At 47.2% G+C, this 20298-nt stretch overlaps 1 protein-coding gene and 1 long non-coding RNA gene across 2 annotated transcripts in view; one reads left to right on the forward strand and one right to left on the reverse strand.

Moving 5' to 3' along the window:
• LOC140421597 (uncharacterized) overlaps positions 1 to 20298 on the forward strand; it is a 138939-nt gene that overhangs the window by 40238 nt on the left and 78403 nt on the right. The gene's annotated exons all lie outside the window — the stretch shown is intronic.
• On the reverse strand, positions 2169 to 14253 carry LOC140421606 (uncharacterized). The gene is made up of 3 exons (XR_011946933.1): positions 14208 to 14253; positions 13361 to 13467; positions 2169 to 7007 (listed from the first exon to the last, which is right to left on the reverse strand). It is a non-coding gene; the product is annotated as an uncharacterized lncRNA (long non-coding RNA).

A 20298-nucleotide genomic window follows, 5' to 3' on the forward strand; every position in this document is an offset into this window, starting at 1 on the left:
CTAAAGAGTTTCCACTCAATGTTTGGGAAGTTGAAGTCACCCATGACTACTACCCTGTGACTTCTGCACCTTTCCAAAATCTGTTTCCCAATCTGTTCCTCCACATCTCTGCTACTATTGGGGCGCCTGTAGAAAACTCCCTAACAAGGTGACTGCTCCTTTCCTGTTTCTGACTTCAACCCATACTACCTCAGTAGGCAGATACTCCTCGAACTGCCTTTCTGCAGCTGTTTTCTATCTCTAATTAACAATGCCACCCCCCCACCTCTTTTACCACCCTCCCTAATCTTATTGAAACATCTATAACCAGGGACCTCCAACAACCATTTCTGCCCCTCTTCTATCCAGGTTTCCGTGATGGCCACCACATCATAGTCCCAAGTACCGATCCATGCCTTAAGTTCACCCACCTTATTCCTGATGCTTCTTGCGTGGAAGTATACACACGTCAACCCATCTCCGTGCCTGCAAGTACTCTCCTTTGTCAGTGTTCCCTTCCCCACTGCCTCACTACAGCCTTTGGCATCCTGAATATCGGCTACCTTAGTTGCTGGACTGCAAACCCAGTTCCCATTTGTAGCCATGTAAAATGGCTGATTCCCGATTAGAATGGTCAAACCCCGATTTAAAATGGCGAATGAAAGAGGCTGATGGGAAAATCAGCAAACAGGACTCAAAAGGACAGCTGCAGGTAAAACAGTGTATTCGCCTCTGGGGACGTCAGTCCAGACCGATACCTGCCACCATCAACATCACAACAACCCAGCCATCTGCATTTTAATCAGCCATCCCCGGGAACAATTGCTACAAATTAGCAATTGAAAGCTGACCCAGATCTTTCGGCGCCAGCAGGGGCTGACACAAAGAAAGGCAAATGACTGCCCCCCCCCCCCCCCCCCCCCCCGATCAAGGAATCACCCCATTACTGGAGCATATCGAACCAAGTGATTGGGACCAAGTTCAATCACTTGGAACCAGGTACGAGGTCCACCCCGAGAGGCGGGAAGCCCCTGGGGACTATAAGAATAGGGGCCAAGTTCAAATCGACCCTTCTCTTCCTGCTCACAACCTGCGAGACCCTTCTACAAGAAACTGTAAGTGTTACTCCAGCGATCGCTACCAGATAGGCGCTCCTGACTATCGACTTGTACCAGCTTTTGAATCTCGCAGGCTCAGAACCAATTCGAAAGACCATTCGTTTCCCTGACCTGGTGGGCCATTTCCAAAGTTAAGTATTGGCCTTTAGTGGTAGGTAGTAGTCTAGAAGTAGGATTATTGTAAAAGTATTAATTGCTGTATATAATAAATGAACGTTGATTTAACTCTTACTAAGCGGTGTGTTGCATTATTAATCATTACTTGGACTTGAACCACGTGGCGGTATCAGAAAGATACCTGGCGACTCATGAGCAAAGGTGACAGAATAAGAATAAATAAACTAAGGCTAAAACGAGCAACACATTCCCCTGCCTAAATTAGTTTAAACCCTCCCGAAGAGTACTAGAAAACCTCCCTCCCAGGATATTGGTGCCCCTCTGGTTCAGATGCAACCCGTCCTGCTTGTACAGGTCCCACCTTCCCCAGAATGCGCTCCAATTATCCAAATACCTGAAGCCCTCCCTCCTACACCATTCCTGCAGCCACGTGTTCAACTGCACTCTCTCCCTATTCCTAGCCTCGCTATCACGTGGCACCGGCAACAAACCAGAGATGACAACTCTGTCTGTCCTGGCTTTTAACTTCCAGCCTAACTCACTCAACTCGTTTATTACCTCCACACCCCTTTTCCTACCTACGCCGTTGGTACCAATGTGCACAACGACTTCTGGCTGCTCCCCCTCCCCCTTAAGGATCCTGAAGACACGATCCGAGACAGCCCTGGCACCCGGGAGGCAACATACCTTCCGGGAGTCTCGCTCGCGACCACAGAATCACTTAGCTATTCCCCTAACCATTGAATCTCCGACTACTTTGCTTTTCTATTCTCCCCCTTCCCTTCTGAGCCCCAGAGCCAGACTCAGTGCAAGAGACCTGGCCGCTATGGCCTTCCCCCGGTAGGTCATCCCCCCCAACAGCATCCAAAATGGTATACTTGTTTTGAAGGGGAACGGCCACGAGGAATCCCTGCACTGTCTGCCTGTCTTGCAATGATTCTGCAGAACCGCTGGTGACTTAGCCAGAACGATGATTTATTAATGTACACGTGGTAAGGTAATGATCAGAATGCTATACAGCCCAGGTTATCACAGAGTTGCATTAGACTATCATGTAACTATCCTTATGTGCGACTGTCCTTGTGTACTCCTTACAACCTTCTGCTGGTAGCCAGATGTCACCTGACTGATATCTGACACCACCTCATGGGAGGTTACACTGCCGAATACATGTAATATATACAGGCTTATCACCACATCTCGTAACTTCTCAAAAGTATCAAGTAATTTATTTTTTCAAACAAATTCTGATAGTTCTGCAGTTTCTGGAAACATTTTGGTCGATGATGTTATTTTTAAAAATAAAGATCTAGTCTTTACAAAATAATTACCGAATACACCAATTCACTAATGATAATCAATGTTCACCACTGAATAAACGTAAACTTAATTATTGTTTTTGGCGATGAAATCAATACATAGTTAATATTGAAAAGGTACAGAAGGTTCAATGGCTGCAGGAAGCCACATGTTAGAGGTATAAAAGGGCTTCCTTGACCTTGTTACTAATGACAGTGAATACACTATGAAAGTATCAATTTTAAAACTAAATGTGATTACATATGCGTACTTGCAACTTCCTACATTACAACAGTGAATATATTTCAAAAATACTCCATTGGCTTCAAAACACTTTCGGAGGTCCAGTGGTCGTGAGAGGTTTTATAGAAATGTACATTTGTTCTAATTGTCCGCAAACCCGGATATATTACACTTGGTGTCCTCACCAAAGTCATTGATAAAGATTGGGTCTTAATTTTGTATAATAACCATTTTGAATCCTCTGTGAAACTCCAGGTGCACCATATACACAATTATTTGTAGTAAAATACAGCGAGTTGTTGTGATTCGGAATGCACTGTCTATAAATGGTGCTGGAATCTCATTGGACTGTAACTTCCAAAAGGGAATTTGTTGCATTCTGAGAAAGAAAACAAAATAGTCGAACTCTGGGATTAAATGAGTCGCTGTACAAAGAGCTGGCATGGGAAAAATTGCCAAACAGACTCCTCTGTGCTCTAGCAGCCTTGTGTACATGTAAAGGGAGTGGAAACAACCTGGAACCTACTGCCTATGAGGTTGGAGATGCTGAGATGGTGGAAGGATTTCAATCGGAAATTGGACAGGCACTGAGAGAAATAAACCGACAGGGATTCAGGGATAGAACGTAAATGGACAGACTGGCTTGTTCCACAGAGAGCCAACACGGTCCCAAAGGGCTGAATGGCCCGATTCCCCACCCTCCAGATGCTGTGATCTCAGGAGAGAAATTCAGCTGCTCCAGTCACTCCAACCAACTGGAGTCCCTCATCTCTGGTGCCATTCTCGTAAATGTCCTCTACACCGTCTCTAAGAACTTCACAACTTTCCTAAAGTGTGGGGCCCATATATAGGGTTCCATTCCAGAGGGATAGAATTGAAAAGCACGGTGGAAATGCCCAACTTGATTAGAACGATGGTTAGCTTACACTGGGAGCACTGTCAACATTGGTGATCTCCATTTCGAAAAGGGAAATAGAGGCACTGGATAAGGTGCAACAAAGATTCATAATATACAGAACTGAGAGCATTTAACATTCGGGAAAGGCTGGGGCTGCTTTTTTCTGGAAAAGAGAAGACCGATGGTGACCTAATGGAAGTCTTTCAAGATTATGAAGGGATTTAATAATCCAATAGGAATTTCAGTAGAAACCTCTACCCTGCGAGTGGCGAGAATGTGGAACTAGTTACCACAGCGAGTGGTTGAGGCGAACAGCAGGAATACATTGAACGTAAAGCTAAATACATACATGAGGGAGAAAGGAATAGAAGGAGATGCTGATGGGGGAGATGTAGAGCGGTGGGTGGAAGATCATGTGGAGCATAAATACTGACACAGACCACGGCTACCCTCAGTCGGTATGGGAATTTAACCTGTGCCGTTTGTGTCACTCAGCACAAACCAGCCATCCAGCCAACTGAGCTAACCGATCCCCGTGTAAATCTGGAATAATTCCTTAAATATTAGTGATTGCCTGTCTCCCACCATACTATTTAATGTAGTTTCCCAGTGCACCTCAGATAACCTACTCCTCATACCCTAATAATTTTCTTCTGTGAGAAGCACCAAGATAAATTAAATAAAAGAACCATGTAACCACCACAGCCCATCTTCATGGCAATGTGGCATGATTTTAGGGGTTTCCAAACCGAAATGGGAATGAAACATCTTCGAACCTCCAAACACCCTTTCACACTTTGATCCTTGTGAAATGTGAAACCAGATATTCGCAAGAAGGATCAGAGAAAATCAGACCACTGGAGACGAAGCGATGAGACCGGCCAGTCCAGCAAAAAGATACCCTCTGACCATCCCCATTGACCAACAGAAAGAACAAATTGCAGTCCTGGATGTACTTGAGGACAGAAACAATAAAAGCAGAATCCAATCCCTGTAATCAGTTGTGAACTTGCTAGTGTCTCAGAAAGTGTGATGAATTACAAAATCCCTTCGCACATTGAGAGCAGGTGAACAGCCTCTCCCCAGTATTAACTCCCTGGTGTGACTGCAGAAGGCAAACCGAGAGAATCGCGCAGAGGAAAGCATCTTTGAGTTATGGGGGTGACACCCACGCAGACACTTGGAGAACATGTCACCACACGGTCAGTGACCTGGGGCCAGGATTGAACACTGGTCCTCAGCTCTGTGAGACAGCAGTGCTAACCACTTCGCCACCTTATATATTGACGATTTAGATGAGGGAAAAAAATGCAATATCTGCAAATTTGGAGATTTCGCAAGTTGCTTGGGAGGGTGAGCTGTGAGGAGGATGCAGAGATCCGTCAGTGTGATTTGGACAAGTCAAGTGAGTGGGCAAACGAATGGCAGATACAGTATCATTTGGAGAAATGCGAGGTAATCCAGTTTGGTAGCAAGAAGGTAGACTTAACTGAATGGTCATAAATTAGGAGAGGGCAATGTGCAACGAAACCTGGGTATCCTCGTACACGTCACTGAAGGTAAACAGCAGGCGGGAAAGAAGGCAAATGATATGCTCGCCTTCATTGCGAGCGGATTAGAGTACAATAAGAATGTTGTGTGCAGTTTGGTCTCCTTATCTGAGGAAGGATGTTCTTGCTCTCGAGGCAGTGCAGCAAATGTTTACCAAACTGATTTGTGGGATGGTGGGACTGACGTATAAGAGATTGAATCAGTTAGAATTGTATTCGCTGGAGTTCAGAAGAATGGGGGCGAGCTCATAGAATCCTATAATATTCTAACAAGACTTGACAAGGTAGATGCAGGAAAGATTTTCCTGATGGCGGGAGTGTACAGAACCAGAGGTCGCAGTCTGAGGATACGGGGGAGACCATTTAGGACTGAATTGAGGAGAAATGTCTTCAACCAGAGAGTGGTGAGTCTGTGGAATTTGTTACCACAGGAAATAGTTGAGGCCAATACATTGTATGTTTTCAGGAAACAGTTAGATATAGCACTTAGAGCGAAGGGAATCAAAGGACATAGTTGGGAAATCGGGATTAAGCTATTAAGTTGGATGATAAGCCATGATCATAATGAATGGCGGAGCAGGCGCAAAGGGCCAAATGCTCTCATCCTGCTCCTATTTTCTATGTTTCTATGTAATCCCTTCCCACACTAAGAGCAGGTGAATGGCCTCTCCCCAGTGTGAACTCTCTGGTGTGTCTGCAGACTGGATAACTGTGTGAATCCACTCCCACAGAGGGAGCAGGTGAACGGTCTCTCCCCAGTGTGAACTCGCTGATGTGTCTGCAGACTGGATAACTGTGTGAATCCACTCCCACAGACGGAGCAGGAGAATGGCTTTTCCCCAGTGTGAACTCGCTGGTGTTTCCGCAGGATGGATGAATCAATAAATCCCTTCCCACACTGAGAGCAGGTGAACGGCTTCTCCCCAGTGTGAACTCGCTGGTGTGTCTGCAGGCTGAATAAATCACTGAATCTTTCCCCACACTGAGAGCAGGTGAATGACGTCTCCCCAATGTGAACTCGTTGATGTTTCTGCAGATTGGATAACCAAGAGAATCCCTTCCCACACTGAGAGCAGGTGAACGGCCTCTCCCCAGTGTGAACTCGCTGGTGTTTCTGCAGGTCGGATGACTGAGTGAATCCTTTCCCGCACTGAGAGCAGGGGAATGGCCTCTCCCCAGTGTGAACTCGCTGGTGTGTCTGCAGACTGGATAACCGAGTGAAACCATTCCCACACTGAGAGCAGGTGAATGGCCTCTCCCCGGTGTGAACTCGCTGGTGTGTCTGCAGGATGGATAACTGAGCGAATCCCTTCTCACACTGAAAGCAGGTGAACGGCTTCGCCCCAGTGTGAATGCGTCGATGAATCTCCAGCTTAGATGGGACTCTGAATCCCTTCCCACAGTCCCCACATTTCCACGGTTTCTCCATGTTTTGCGTCTCCTCGTGTCTCTCAAGGTTGGACAGTCAGTGGAAGCCTTGTCGACACACAGAACATGTGCACTGTCTCTCCTCACTGTAAATGGCGTGATGTTTTTTCAGGCTGTGTAACTAGTTGAAGCTCTTTCCACAGTCAGTTCACTGGAACACTCTAACTCGGGTGTGTGTTATGTGGGTCTTGGTGCTATTCCAGTCGCATTCACATTTAAAATCTTTTGAAGCCGACAGATCGGACAAACATTTCTCCTTCTCGCCGATGATGTTCAGAGCCCGATGATATTCAGATAAGGAGGAATCGAGTGAGTTTGTCACATCAAGATGTGATGTTTGAGATTTCTGTCTATAATTCCTCCTCTTCCAATATCCTTTGAAAACAATTTATAAAAGTCATCAGTTAGTACAGGATAGAAATTCAGAACAGACAATTCTAGTTCCTGTGGAACATTATTTCCTCTCTCGTTCTCCAAAAGCTGTAAATCTCCGTCCCACACAATCTCCCTCCATTCTCACTCTGCTGGATCTAATATTCACCCTCCCAATTCTCCTGAAGGTGCTGATTCATGTTGATTGACAGATCCAAGCTCAGCTCACTGCTTCCTGACCAGGACACAGAGATTAGAATAGGAGCAAGAGTAGGCCATTCGGCCCACTGAGTCTGCTCAACCATTCAATGAGATCCTTGGCCGATCTACCTCAGCACCATTTCCCACACAAACCCCTATCCCTCGATATCTTCAATATCTAGAAAACTATCAATATTTGTCTTGAATATACCTGATGACTGAGGCTTCACATTCCTCTGGGGTAGAAAATTCCAAAACTTCACCACATCCTCAAGTGGAAAAAATCCCTCCTCATCTCAGCTTTCACTCTATTTTCCTACCTGTTCCCCATAACCCTTAACTCCATTGTCAATAAAATATCTGTCCAACTTGTGCTTCAATATATTCAATGATCCCCCAGATACAACTGGTCCCTGTGGAAGAGAAAGCCAAAGACTAACAACCCTCTGAGGGAAGAGATGACTGGAAATCTATAACGTAGCTACAGTCTTATATTACAAGACGAGAAATAATAATATTTACTGTATTACAGAACCATAAATAATATATCCAATCTGTACCATGTAACAACACATGACATATATCTCTGTCCATTATTAATTTAATGTCCCCTGAAATGTCAGCCATCTCCTGGCGAATCCATCCTTATCCACCTACCCTGCACATCTTTGGTTTGTGGGGGTGAGACCCACGCAGATACAGGGAGAATGTGCGAACTCCACGCGGACAGTGACCCGGGGCCGGGATCAAACCCGGCAATGCTAACCGCTGTACCACCATGCCACCAGAAACCATTCTTTTCGTCAAATAAATGCGTCAACCTGTTAAGGAGATGGGGGAGAGGAGAGGGAAACACTTTGTGGAGCCGCGAACATTCACAAATTTGTTTTTTCCGAATTGAGCAATTTAGCGTGGTTCCAGTTTGGGCTCAAATCATCAATGAGGACTCTAATCTCTGGCAAGGAAGGAAACCCTGGCAGATGGGCAGGGAGGATTCACAAATACCCGCTGGAGGCCCCAAACCCCCAATAAGACCCATTGATTTTATTGTCAGTCTGCAGACAGGAGCTGCAGAACTGAACCCAGGCAGAGGAGAGGGAGGGAAAAAACTGGGAGTGGAGGAAAGAAATGGTGCAGGTGGTGAGATGGGTTTGGATTTCAGCCCAGGGAGGAGGGAGAGTGTGTGGGACGGGTAAAACATTTCGAGAGAAACTCGAATTGTCTGTTCAGAATTTCTATCCTGGACTGACAGTGATGGCTTTTGGGGTTTTTTTAATAATAAAAAAAAAATACATTTAGAGTACCCAATTCCTGAGGTGTCAAAGGCAGTTGTCTGGTAGGTTCTAAAGGCGGTGGTGAGGGGTGAGGTGATCTTGTTTAAGGTGCAGGGTGAAGAAAGAGGAGAGGTTGGAGTGGCAGAGGGTAATAGATGAGATGTTGGAGGTAGATAGGAGTTATGCTGAAGATGCGGACTCAGCGAAATTGAAAAAGAGGAAGGAACTACAGGCGAGCTTTGACCGACTATCTACCAGGAAGGTGGTGCGCCAACTGAGGCGAGCAAGGGGGCAATTTACGAGCACGGAGAGATGGCAGGGCGTATATAACGGGTCAGCTTCAGAGGGAGGCGGCGGCAAGGGAAATTGTTCAGGTGAGGGACAGGGCAGGGAAGTTGGTGGCTCCGGATCAGATTAACAAGGTCTTTGAGGAATTCTATGAGAGGTTGTACAGGTCAGAGCCACCTGGGGGAGACCGGGAGATGCAGGAATTTCAAGATGGGTTGGAGTACCCGAGGTTAGGGGAGGGGGACAGGGCGACATTAGAAGGAGTGATAGTGGAGCAGGAGATAAAAGATGCGATTGGGAGGATGCAGTCGGGGAAGGTGGCAGGGCCAGATGGGTTTCCGGTGGAATATTATAAAAACTTCAAGGATAAGCTGGTACCCCTGATGGTGGGGATGTTTGAGGAGGCGATAGGCAAGGAGGTGTTACCACAAACTTTGGGGCAGGCATAGTTGCTTAAAAAAGAAAAGGATCCAGGGCAGCACGGTGGCGCAGTGGTAGCACTGCAGTCTCACGGTGCCAAGGTCCATGATTCGATCTCGACACTGGGTCACTGTCAGTGTGGAGTTTGCACATTCTCCCTGTGTTTGCGTGGGTTTCGCCCCCACAAGCCAAAGATGTGCAGGGTTGGTGGATCGAACATGCTAAATTGCCCCTTAATTGGAAAAAATGAATTGGGTACTCTAGATTTTTTAAAAAGATAAGGATCCGACGGAGTGTGGGTTGTTTCGGCCCATATCACTTTTAAACGTGAACTCAAAGGTATTAGCGAAGGTACTGGCAGGTAGGCAGGAGGAGTGCCTCCTGAAGGTGATAGGTGAAGATCAAACAGGGTTTGTGAGAGGGAGGCAGCTCTTTTCAAACGTTAGGAGGCTATTGAACGTGGTTATGGCACCAGCGGAGGGGAAGGAAACAGAGGTGGTTGTGGCAGTGGACGCCGAGAAAGCGTTTGACCAAGTAGAATGGGGGCACTTGATAGCAGTTCTGGAGCGGTTTGGGATTGGTCCACGATTTGTGGACTGGGTAAAGCTACTGTATAAGGAGCCGGGGCTAGTGTCCGCACAACAAACATCAGCTCGAGATACTTTTCTCTCCACCGTGGGACTAGGCAGGGATGTCCTATGTCCCCCTGCTGTTTGCACTCGCGACTGAGCCGTTGGCCATCGCGTTAAGAGATTTGGGGGTATGGAAAGGGATTGTGCAGGGGGGTGAATAGAGCATAGGGTGCCCTTGTATGCCAACAACTTGTTATTATATGTGTCGGAACCGAGTGTGTCAAGAGGGGGAATATTGGAGCTGCTTCGGGTGTTTGGGTCTTTCTTGGGGTACAAATTAAATCTAAAGAGTGAGTATTTTGTGGTGTTTCAGCCGGGGGTGTGGGCAGGGGTGGGGGGGTTGGCATTCCGTAAGGCAGGGTCTCACTTTAGATATCTGGGGGTGCATGGTGCTCGGGATTGGGGGGGGGGGTTCTGTCACTGGAGGGTCGGGTACAGGCGGTTAAAATGAACGAGTTGCCGCGATTTCTGTTTATTTTCCATGCCTGCCGATTTTCCTGCCAAAGGCATTTTTTGGAGAGTTTTACGGAATAATTACCTTGTTCATATGGGGAGGGAAAGTGGCCAGAGTTAGAAAGGTGCTGCTACAGAGGGGAAGGCAGGCAGGGGGTTTGGGTCTTCTGAACCTGATGTATTATTACTGGCCGGCGAATGTGGAGAAGGTACGGAGCTGGGTCTGAGGGGTTGATTCCCAGTGGGTCAGAATGGAGGAACGTTTGTGTCGGGGGTCGGGATTGAAGGCGCTAACAACAGCGTTGCTCCCGATGGCCCCGGGGAAATACTCAGGGAGTCCGGTAATAATAGCTTCATTGAGAATTTGGAAGCAGTTTCGCCAACACTTCGGGTTGGGGGCAGGGTCAAGGGAAATGCCGATTTGGGGGAACCAGATTTGAGCCAGGGAAGTGGGATGGAAATTTTCAGAAATGGGAGGAGAAGGGGATTAAGACACTAAAAGATTTGTTTCTTGGGGGTCGGTTTTCAGGATTGAAGGAGCTGGGAGCAAAGTATGGGCTGGAGCAGGGGGAAATGTTTAGATACATGCAGGTTCGCGATTTTGGCAGGAACAAGATACAGAGCTTCCAGGTGGAGCCGGCCTCCACATTGCTAGAAGAGGTGCTGACGACAGGGAGACTGGAGAAGGGGGTAGTGTCGGCAGTTTACGGGGCTATTTTGGAAGAGGAGAAGGCACCACTAGAAGAGATCAAAGCAAAGTGGGAGGAAGACTTGGGAGAGGGTATGGAGGAGGGTTTCTGGTGTGAGGTGCTCCGGAGGGTGAACGCCTCCACCTCGTGCATGACGTTGGGGCTGATACAGCTAAAGGTGGTATACAGAGTGCAGCTCACGAGGGCAAGGATGAGCTGGCTGTTTGAGGGGGTAGAAGATGTGTGTGAATGTTGCACGGGGGGGGGGGAAGGGGGAATCACATTCATATGTTTTGGTATCCTGACCAAAGCTGGAGGATTACTGGAAGGAGGTTTTTAGGGTAATCTCTAAAGTGGTGCACGTGAAACTGGACCCGGGCCCTCGGGAGCCTCGTTGATCCCCGAAGGCGGATCCTGTTGGGGTTGAGATCAACCTCTCCACCCTGTGCCGTGGCGGGGGGACTGCTGCAATTCCTGACTCTTGAGAATGTTAAGTTTGAACTGAGGGGAAGGATGGTGGGGTTCTACAATTCATGGGCATTATTCATTATGCACTTTCAAGAATTGGATAGCATCGAACATTATGGAGGTGGGCGGGGGGTGTTGGGAGGAGGGGGACTGTATGTGATAATGGTGACTATGGTTGATTCCTAATTCCTTTTTGTTCACTAACATGCGGGATGCTGTTTGGGGGTTTGGTGGGAGGATGAGATTGTTATTGTTGATTTGGGGATTGATATTGTCTTCGTTACTGCTTATTGTTTATTGTTGGTGGGTGTAAATTTGGAAGAAAATATGATAAAGGAGAATAAAAATATATTTTTAAAAAAGAGTATCCAATTCATTTTCCCCCCCAATTCAGGTGTCATTTTAGCGAAGCCAATTCACCTACACTGCACATCTTTTTGGATTGTGGGGGTGAGACCCACACAGACACGGGGACAATGTGCAAACTCCATATGGACAGTGACCTGGGGCTGGGATCTAACCCGGGTCCTCGGCTAACCACTGAGCCACCGTACCTGCCCCTAGTGATGACTTTTGTAAACTCCTTTTACAGGATATTACAAGGGAAGCATTTATAGATGGAAACTCAAATCGAATTCACATCAAAGATTTAACAGAGTCACTCCATTCATCAGGACCTGAATATCATTGGCCTGTGAATGCAGAAGAAGAAATGTTTGTCTGTAGGAAAATATTTTCAAGATGAGTATGACTGAAAAAAAAAAACGATACACTCACACTCGACTCGAGTGAGAGTGTTCCAGTGAACTTGTGGGTTCGAGATCAGACCAGGGCTGCACAGTAGCGCAGTGGTTAGCATTGCTATCCCACAGCGCCGAGGTCCCAGGTGCGAACCCGGCCCCACATCACTGTCTGTGTGGAGTTTGCGCATTCTCACCGTGTCTGCGTGGGCTTCTCCCCCACAGCCCAAAGATGTGCAGGTTAGGTGGATTGGCTGCACTAAATTGCCCCTTAATTGGAAAAAATAATTGGGTACTCTAAATCGATATTTAAAAAAATAGAGCAGACTGCGGAGGGGTGAGCAAAGTGTTTCACTCGGGCTTTGACGAAGGGCTCGAGGTGCTGCAATTCTAATCAATAAACAGATTCCTCTTTCGGTCACCAGGATCGTTGTGGATACTAATGGGAGATACGTGGTGGTCAGTGGGTCATTGGCAGGTACATTGATGGTACTGCTGAATGTCTATGCCCCTAACTCAGACGATGGGCATCACGGTAGCCCAGTGGTTAGCACTGTTGCTTAACAGCGGCAGGGACTCAGGTTCGATTCCCGGCTTGTGTCACTGTCTGTGCGGAGTTTGCACGTTCTCCCTGTGTTTGTGTGGGTTTCCTCCGGTGCTCCGGTTTCCTCCCACAGTCCCGAAACATGTGCTCATCAGGTGAATTGGACATTCTGAACTCTCCCTCAGTGTACCAGACAGGGGCCATAGTGTGGCAACCAGGGGATTTTCACAGTAACTTCATTGCCGTGCTAATAATAAAGAATGTGGCAATAACAAGGATTATTATTATGTGGCATTTGTAAAAAATTGTTGGGATCCATCCCAGACCTGGATACAAATCAATTAATTTTGGAAGAGTTTATTTCAATTGTGAACTGGATCCGAAAATGGACTGGTCCAAACTGATTCAACCACTACAAATACACAAAGATGGAGTGAAATCTGGACGGACCACCCGGCAGCGACCCAGGCACCGGAAATGACAACATGACAACAGCAAACCCAGCAAAAGATAAAGAAAAGCTATTCATTAGCAGATTGTAAAAGGATTATGGGACACAGATTTATGATCATGAGCAAGATCTACTGGGGAGATATGAGGAAGAAATTTTACACAGTGAGTGATAATGATCTGAACTCAATGCTCACACACAAAGGTCGATAAACTCCAGGTCCTGATAACTCGAATGGTGCTGCTAGAATTTGATGTGAGGATTGGTTGTGAGTTTCCTGTCTGCGAATCCCTTTCTAAGTCTCTGTGAAAGAAGTTTACAAAGGCATCACCGTCAGTCCAGAAATGAAATTCAGGAAAGATAAACGTTTCTCCTGGTTTGAGTTTGCTGTGTGTAAATCCTCCCCTACTAATCCCCTGTAAAAGGAGTTTACAAAATTAATCACCATCTGTCCAGGATAGAAATTCACTACATTCTCCCCTCCTGCTCCCTGGTCCAGGATGATAGCTCATGCACCGCCCCCACCCACCACCCCCCGCCTGCAAACTGTCCCTCTTGTTCTCAGCAGTCTTCTGATTTGAGGGTGATGTTGACTCAGGATTGCGAGTTTCTGCCCTGGGTCTTCATGTGGCTGAACAGAGCCGCAGAGCTTTGGACACATGGGACAGAATGTCTAATAAGACAGTGAAATCCGGAGAGCAGGATTTGATTCCTTTTCTTTCCATCTCTGCCACCGCTTTGCATCATCAATAAGATACTGGGACTCAAAGACTAATCCAATTTGATGGACAAGTTGTCTCCATTCTGAACAATGGGAAACAAGCTCCTCCCCCCACAAAGATGGCAAACGCGCATGCGCCCTAATGCACATCCAATAAAGATGGCGGCCGTTAACCCGAGCCGAACTGAGGAGCTGCAGCCCCGCCCGGTACAAACGGGGTCCCGTAAACATTTCCGAGGTTTGCGATTGCAACAACTTTACACAACGTTTCCGCCCACCCCCGCGGTCTCTCGCTCCCTCCATATTGTTAAATGCCTCTCACAGATTTCAGATCTGAAAACACAGCTCTTCTCCATCGCCATTACCCATACTGCGCATGCTTCAATCACAACGGCTCCGCCCCTCATTCACTTTGATTGGTTGGAAGACCAGCCGCTCTCGGTCGGTCCTCCAACCCGCCCCCTCTCTCTATTGGTCCGGAGCTGCCGCCAATCACTTCCCGGGCATTGTGAAGTGGCGCATGCTGGAGCTAGACAACTGTGCGCAGGCGCGGGGACGGAGTTTGGAGCATGCGCAATTCCAGTGTTGGCCTCGAGGAGAGAGTCCTTTGTCCTGGAAAAGCGGAGTCAGCGTCAGGTGGTCAGGTGGTTGGTTGGTGGGTGGGAGGATTTGGAAACACTTTGTGGATCCGCAAACCCTTCACAATCATTGTCAGCTCCCTGGTTTGCAGCTGTGGGGCTTCTCCCTCCCTCCCGGGAACAGGCCCAGGTTAACTGGCACCATCCTGCTTCAGCCACTGGAGGATGGTTCACATCAGAGGATGGGGGAGGGGGATAATAAATAAGAGCTTACACTTTGCACTCAAATCAATGAGGACTCTGATCTCTGGCAAGAAAGGAAACCCTGGCAGATGGACGGGGAGGATTCACAAACACCCACTGGAGGACCCAAACCCCCAAAAAGAACCCGCAGATCCCGGGTTTGCAGCTCCCGGGCTTGTTTGCTTCATGTCGGGCCATCTTGTGGAGCAGCAGGGTGGGCGGCGCTTCGGGGCTCCAGTGACCAGGAGAGAAAACGATTGATTGTATTTTCACTCTGCACAGAAAAAATTAAGGGGCAGCCTGCTTGAAGCCGCAGGAGCAGGTGTACATTATTGGGTGGGATGCTGCCAGAACTCTTGAGTCCAGGGAATGGGCTGGTTGGCAGCCAGAACAGTTGGAAATGGTGCTGCACTGATCCATTGTGCGGGTTAAACAGCATCCAGACACCATGCAGCCTGGCACTGTGGATTCAAATACAGGGTAACCCGATAAAATGTGCAATGGGTGGTCTCCCTGTGTTTTGGATTCCAGCACCGCAGGAAGAAGAGGGAGTGGGACGGTGATTTACTGCTTTACAAGAACAAGTGAAGAAAACTGTCAAAACTAGAAATGTTTGTTCTGAATTTCTATCCTGTACTGACAGTGATGTTTGTAAACTCCTTTTACAGGATATTTGAAATCTACAGGTGTGAAATCATCCAACCTGGAAAGAGACAAGGACATCCACACCATAGAGAAACTGTGGAAATGTGGGCACTGTGGGAAGGAATTCCATTCTCCATCCCAACTGGAAACTCCTCAGCGCAGTCATACTGGGGAGGGACCGTTCACCTGCACCGTGTGTGGGAAGGGATTTAATCGATCATTCAACCTTCGCACACACCAACGAATTCACACTGGCGAGCGGCTGTTCACCTGCTCTGTGTGTATGAAGGGATTCAGCAGTTCATCACACCTGCTGAAATATCAGCGTGGTCACACTGGGGAAAAGCCATTCATCTGTTCCATGTGTGGAAAGGGATTCACTAATTCAACTGACCTCCTGACACACCAGCGAGTTCACACCGGGGAGAGGCCGTTCATCTGCTCCATGTGTGGGAATAGATACACTCAGTCACAAAACCTCATGAGACACATGCGAGTTCACAAGTAACTTCTGAAGGTAGATTCTCCTGTCATTGATCAGGTAATCACATCCAGGACTGACCCATGTTCATTCTGATAGTTGTGGTTAGTGTCTGCTGCTGTTAATCACTATAATCAACTGGAATTAACTATTCAGTTATTTGTTCTGCAGGTTAAGAGAGAATAATTGATCATCCAGGGTCTAACTGAATGGCAGAACAAACTCAAACGGCTGAACAACCTACTCCAGTTCATAGAATCATCGAATTTACGGTGCAGAAGAAAGCCATTCAGCCCATGAGTCTGCACCGGCCCTTGGAAAGAGCACCCTACTCAAGCCCCATGCCTCCATCTTATCCCCCTTTATCCCAGTAACCCCACCTAACCAGTTCCTGTGTAGTATTACCTGAGACTTCACCCACTCTCTAACTCTGCTCCAGTGCTGAAGCCACTTCCCCAGTCTCTTCCCCAGCTCTCCCATCACTTTCCATTCACCAGCTGGTGTTTGAGTCCATGTTTATTAGGGACATGGGAACAGGAGGAGGTCATTTATCCCCCTCAAGCCTGTTCTCTTATTCATCGAATTCATGGCTGATCTGTGGCCTAACTCCATTTAGTCAGATATTATTTTAATCCTGACTTCCCCAGTCTGTTACAATGTGATTTAAAACAATCAGACCATTAATGTAGGAGAGTGTCCCAAAAAAATTCTCAGAAACATCAACTGACAAATTAGACAGAAACTGACACTGAGGGGCACACGCTGATGTAGCAGTTAGCACTGCTGCCTCACGGCACCGAGGACCCTGGTACAATACTGGCCGCAGGTCACTGTCCGTGTGGAGTTTGCACATTCTCCACGTTTCTGCGTGGGTCTCACTCCCTCAACCCAAAGATATGCAGGGTAGGTGGATTGGCCACGCTAAATTGCCCCTTTATTGAAAAAAGAAACTGACACTGAGTCACACAATGGGAAGGATGTGATTGCACTAGAAAGGTTGCAGAGGAGAGTCACCAGGATGTTGCCTGGGCTGTTTTACGAGCAGTGAAGGCTGAGGGGGAATATAATTGAAGTGTACAGAATTATAAAGGAAATAGGGTAGATAGGAGGAAACTTTTCCCCACAGTACAATAATAATCTTTATCTTTGTTGTCACAAGTAGGCTGACATTAACACTGCAATGAAGTTACTGTGAAAAGCCCCGAGTCGCCACATTCAGGCGTGTGTTGGGGTACACAGAGGGAGAATTCAGAATGTCCAAATTACCCAACAGCACTTCTTTCGAGACTTGTGGGAGGAAACCGGAGCACCCGGACGAAACCCACGCAGATGCGGGGAGAACATGCAGACTCCACACAGACAGTGACCCAAGCCAGGAATCGAACCTGGGACCCTGGAGCTGTGAAGCAACAGTGCTACTGTGCTGCTGGTGAGGGGTCAATAACCAGGGGGCACAGATTTATGGTCAGGGGCAAGAGATTTAGAGGGAATTTGAGGAAAGCTTTTTCACCAGAGGGTAATGGGCATCTGGTACTCACTGCCTGAAAGGTTGGTCGAGGCAGGAACCATTCATTTCAAAAAGAGAAATGCAGAACAATATATATTAATGATTTGGATGAGGCAACAAAATGTAACATCTCACAGTTTGCAGATGATACCAAGTTAGGTGGGAGGGTGAATTGTGACGAGGATGCAGGGATCCTACAGCATGATCTGGACAGGTTGGGCGAGTGGACAAATCAATGGCAGATGCAGTATAATTTGGATATAAGTGTGAGGTTATTCACTTTGGAAGCAAAAACTGGAAGGTAGCTTACTATCTGAATGGTTGTAAATTGGGAGAGGGGAGTGTGCAGTGGGACCTGGGTGTCCTTGTGCACCAGTCACTGAAGGTGAGCATGCAGGTGCAGCAGGTGGTAAAGAAAGCTCATGGTATGTTGGCCTTCATTGCGAGAGATTTCGAGTATAGAAGCAGGGATATGTTGCTGCAAATATACAGGTTCTTGGAGTATTGTGTGCAGTTATAGTCACCCTCCCTGAGGAAGGATGTTGTTGATTTCGAAGGAGAGCAGCGAAGGTTTACCCGACTGATTCCAGGGGTGGTGGGACTGTCATATGAGGAGAGATTAACTAGGTTGGGATTGTTCTTATATCATAGAATTTACAGTGCAGAAGGAGGCCATTCAGCCCATCGAGTCTGCACCATCTCTTGGAAAGAGCACCCTCTCCAATGTCAACACCTCCACCCTAACCCCATAACCCAGTAACCCCACCCAATACTAAGGGCAATTTTGGACACTAAGGGCAATTTATCATGGCCAATCCACCTAACCTGCACATCTTTGGACTGTGGGAGGAAACCGGAGCACCCAGAGGAAACCCACGCACACACGGGGAGGATGTGCAGTCTCCGCACAGACAGTGACCCAAGCCGGAATCGAACCTGGGACCCTGGAGCTGTGAAGCAATTGTGTTATCCACAATGCTACCGTGCCGCCCTTGTTGGAGTTCAGAAGAATGAGGGGGATCTCATAGTGACTTATAAAATTTTAACAGGACTAGACAGGGTAGATGCAGGGAAGGTGTTACCAATGATGGGTGATTCCAGAACCAGGGGTCACAGTCTGAGAATTCAGGGTAAATCATTTTGGACAGATATAAGGAGACATTTCTTCAAAGAGTGGTAAGCCTGTGGAATTCATTAACACAGGAAGTAGTTGATGCTAAAACTTTGAATATATTGAAGAGGCGGCTAGATAGCACTTGGGGAGAATGGGTCAAAGGCTATGGGGAGAAAGCAGGATTAGGCTATTGAGTTGGATGATCAGCCAAAATCGTGATGAATGGTGGAGCAGGCTCGAAGGGCCAAAAGGCCTCATCCTGCTCCTATCTTCTACGTATCTATTTTGGCATCTCCACATCATTACAATGCATCTGTGTAAGTGGCTTCCTGTTATCTGAAATGTACTGATTGGAAGAAACTGTAGTTAGCGAAGCAGCAGAAAGGGAATCAGAGTGACTGATGAATAAATTCATTTTGACATTGTTCCAGGGATCAAATTAAAGACCCAGGTATAGGGGTATTGAACAATCAACAAAGTAGATGTGCGAATTGTTAACAACACCTGCAACATTTTACTGTGACGAAGGCACTGTATAAAACATGCTGTAGTTACTGAAGACTGGGATGGTACTCAGTTATTCATTGGGTTGATACAATCATAATGCAGAAAGGCCAGTTGTATGCAGAAAAAAAATAATTCAGTTTTCACACTTACTAACATCTGCACAGTCACACTGGAGGCAGACTGTTCAAATACTTCGCAGTTAACACTCCAGCTTCAAAACATCAATAGATTTGTTAAGCGATTGGTGCATTGTGATTGGTGAGAGGCTGCTTAAATATTGTGCGTGTGGACAAAGATTCATTCATCCCACCTGATCACTCACGAGTTGTTTCAAATTTGACTAGCTTCTAATGTTATATCCAGGACGGGGTGGCATGTGGCGCAGTGGTTAGCACTGGGGCTGTGGCGCTGAGGACCTAAGTTCGAATCCCGGCCCTGGGTCACTGTCTGTGTGGAGTTTGTACATTCTCCCCATGTTTCACCCGCACACCCCAAAAGATGTGCAGGTTTGGTGGATTAAATTGCCCCTTAATTGGAAAAAATAAATTGGGTACACTAAATAAAATTAAAAAATGGAAAACAATTATATCCAGGACAGCACTATGGTATAGAACCAATCCACTGGGACTTTTCAAACAATTAATTACTAATTTCCTATCTGAGCCCTTTAGCTAATCAGATCACAAACGATAATTTAGACTTCACCAAGATTGCTATATGGAACGATTACCCATCATTCACAGCGTGTCAGAATGTGACCCATGTTCCCTACAAGGAGAGACTGCGCAGGCGCGGAGACTGCTGTGATTGGAGCATGCGCAGTTTGGTTAACGGGTTTAGAACCCGCGCTTTCGGGTGAGAAAGGACTGGAGAGGAATGGGGCTGATTGTGTGCCGGGGGAATGGGAAAACTTCTTGAAAAACCATGTTTCGGCCTCATTCTGAATTCCAAACTACCGGGCCCCGCGTGCGGCTCCTCCGAGACTTTTGTTGGAGCCGGTTTAACGACCGCCATCTTTACCGGTTAAGGGCGCATGCGCGATGCTCCCTGTCCTGGCAGGAGAGAATGTTGTGAATTTCTCTCCGGGACTGACCGGGCTGGATTCTGGAAACTCCTTGGTCAGAAGGAGGGGGCTTGCAGAAGGGAAACCAATGTCCTTTTTCTTGTGGAGCATTTTACTGGAGTCATGTTTTGAGCATTTCCAAACTCTGTCTCCCTATTCGGTCATGTAAGTGGATTGTAGATTGCTGTGAGTGTTAGACTGTATTGCCACTACTCATTTACCCCCTGCTTCCACGCCGAGTTCAAAGCTGCAGGCTCCTGCTGATCAATGTCTGC

Source organism: Scyliorhinus torazame, chromosome 5, assembly GCF_047496885.1.
Source record: "Scyliorhinus torazame isolate Kashiwa2021f chromosome 5, sScyTor2.1, whole genome shotgun sequence".
Lineage (NCBI taxonomy): Eukaryota > Metazoa > Chordata > Chondrichthyes > Carcharhiniformes > Scyliorhinidae > Scyliorhinus > Scyliorhinus torazame.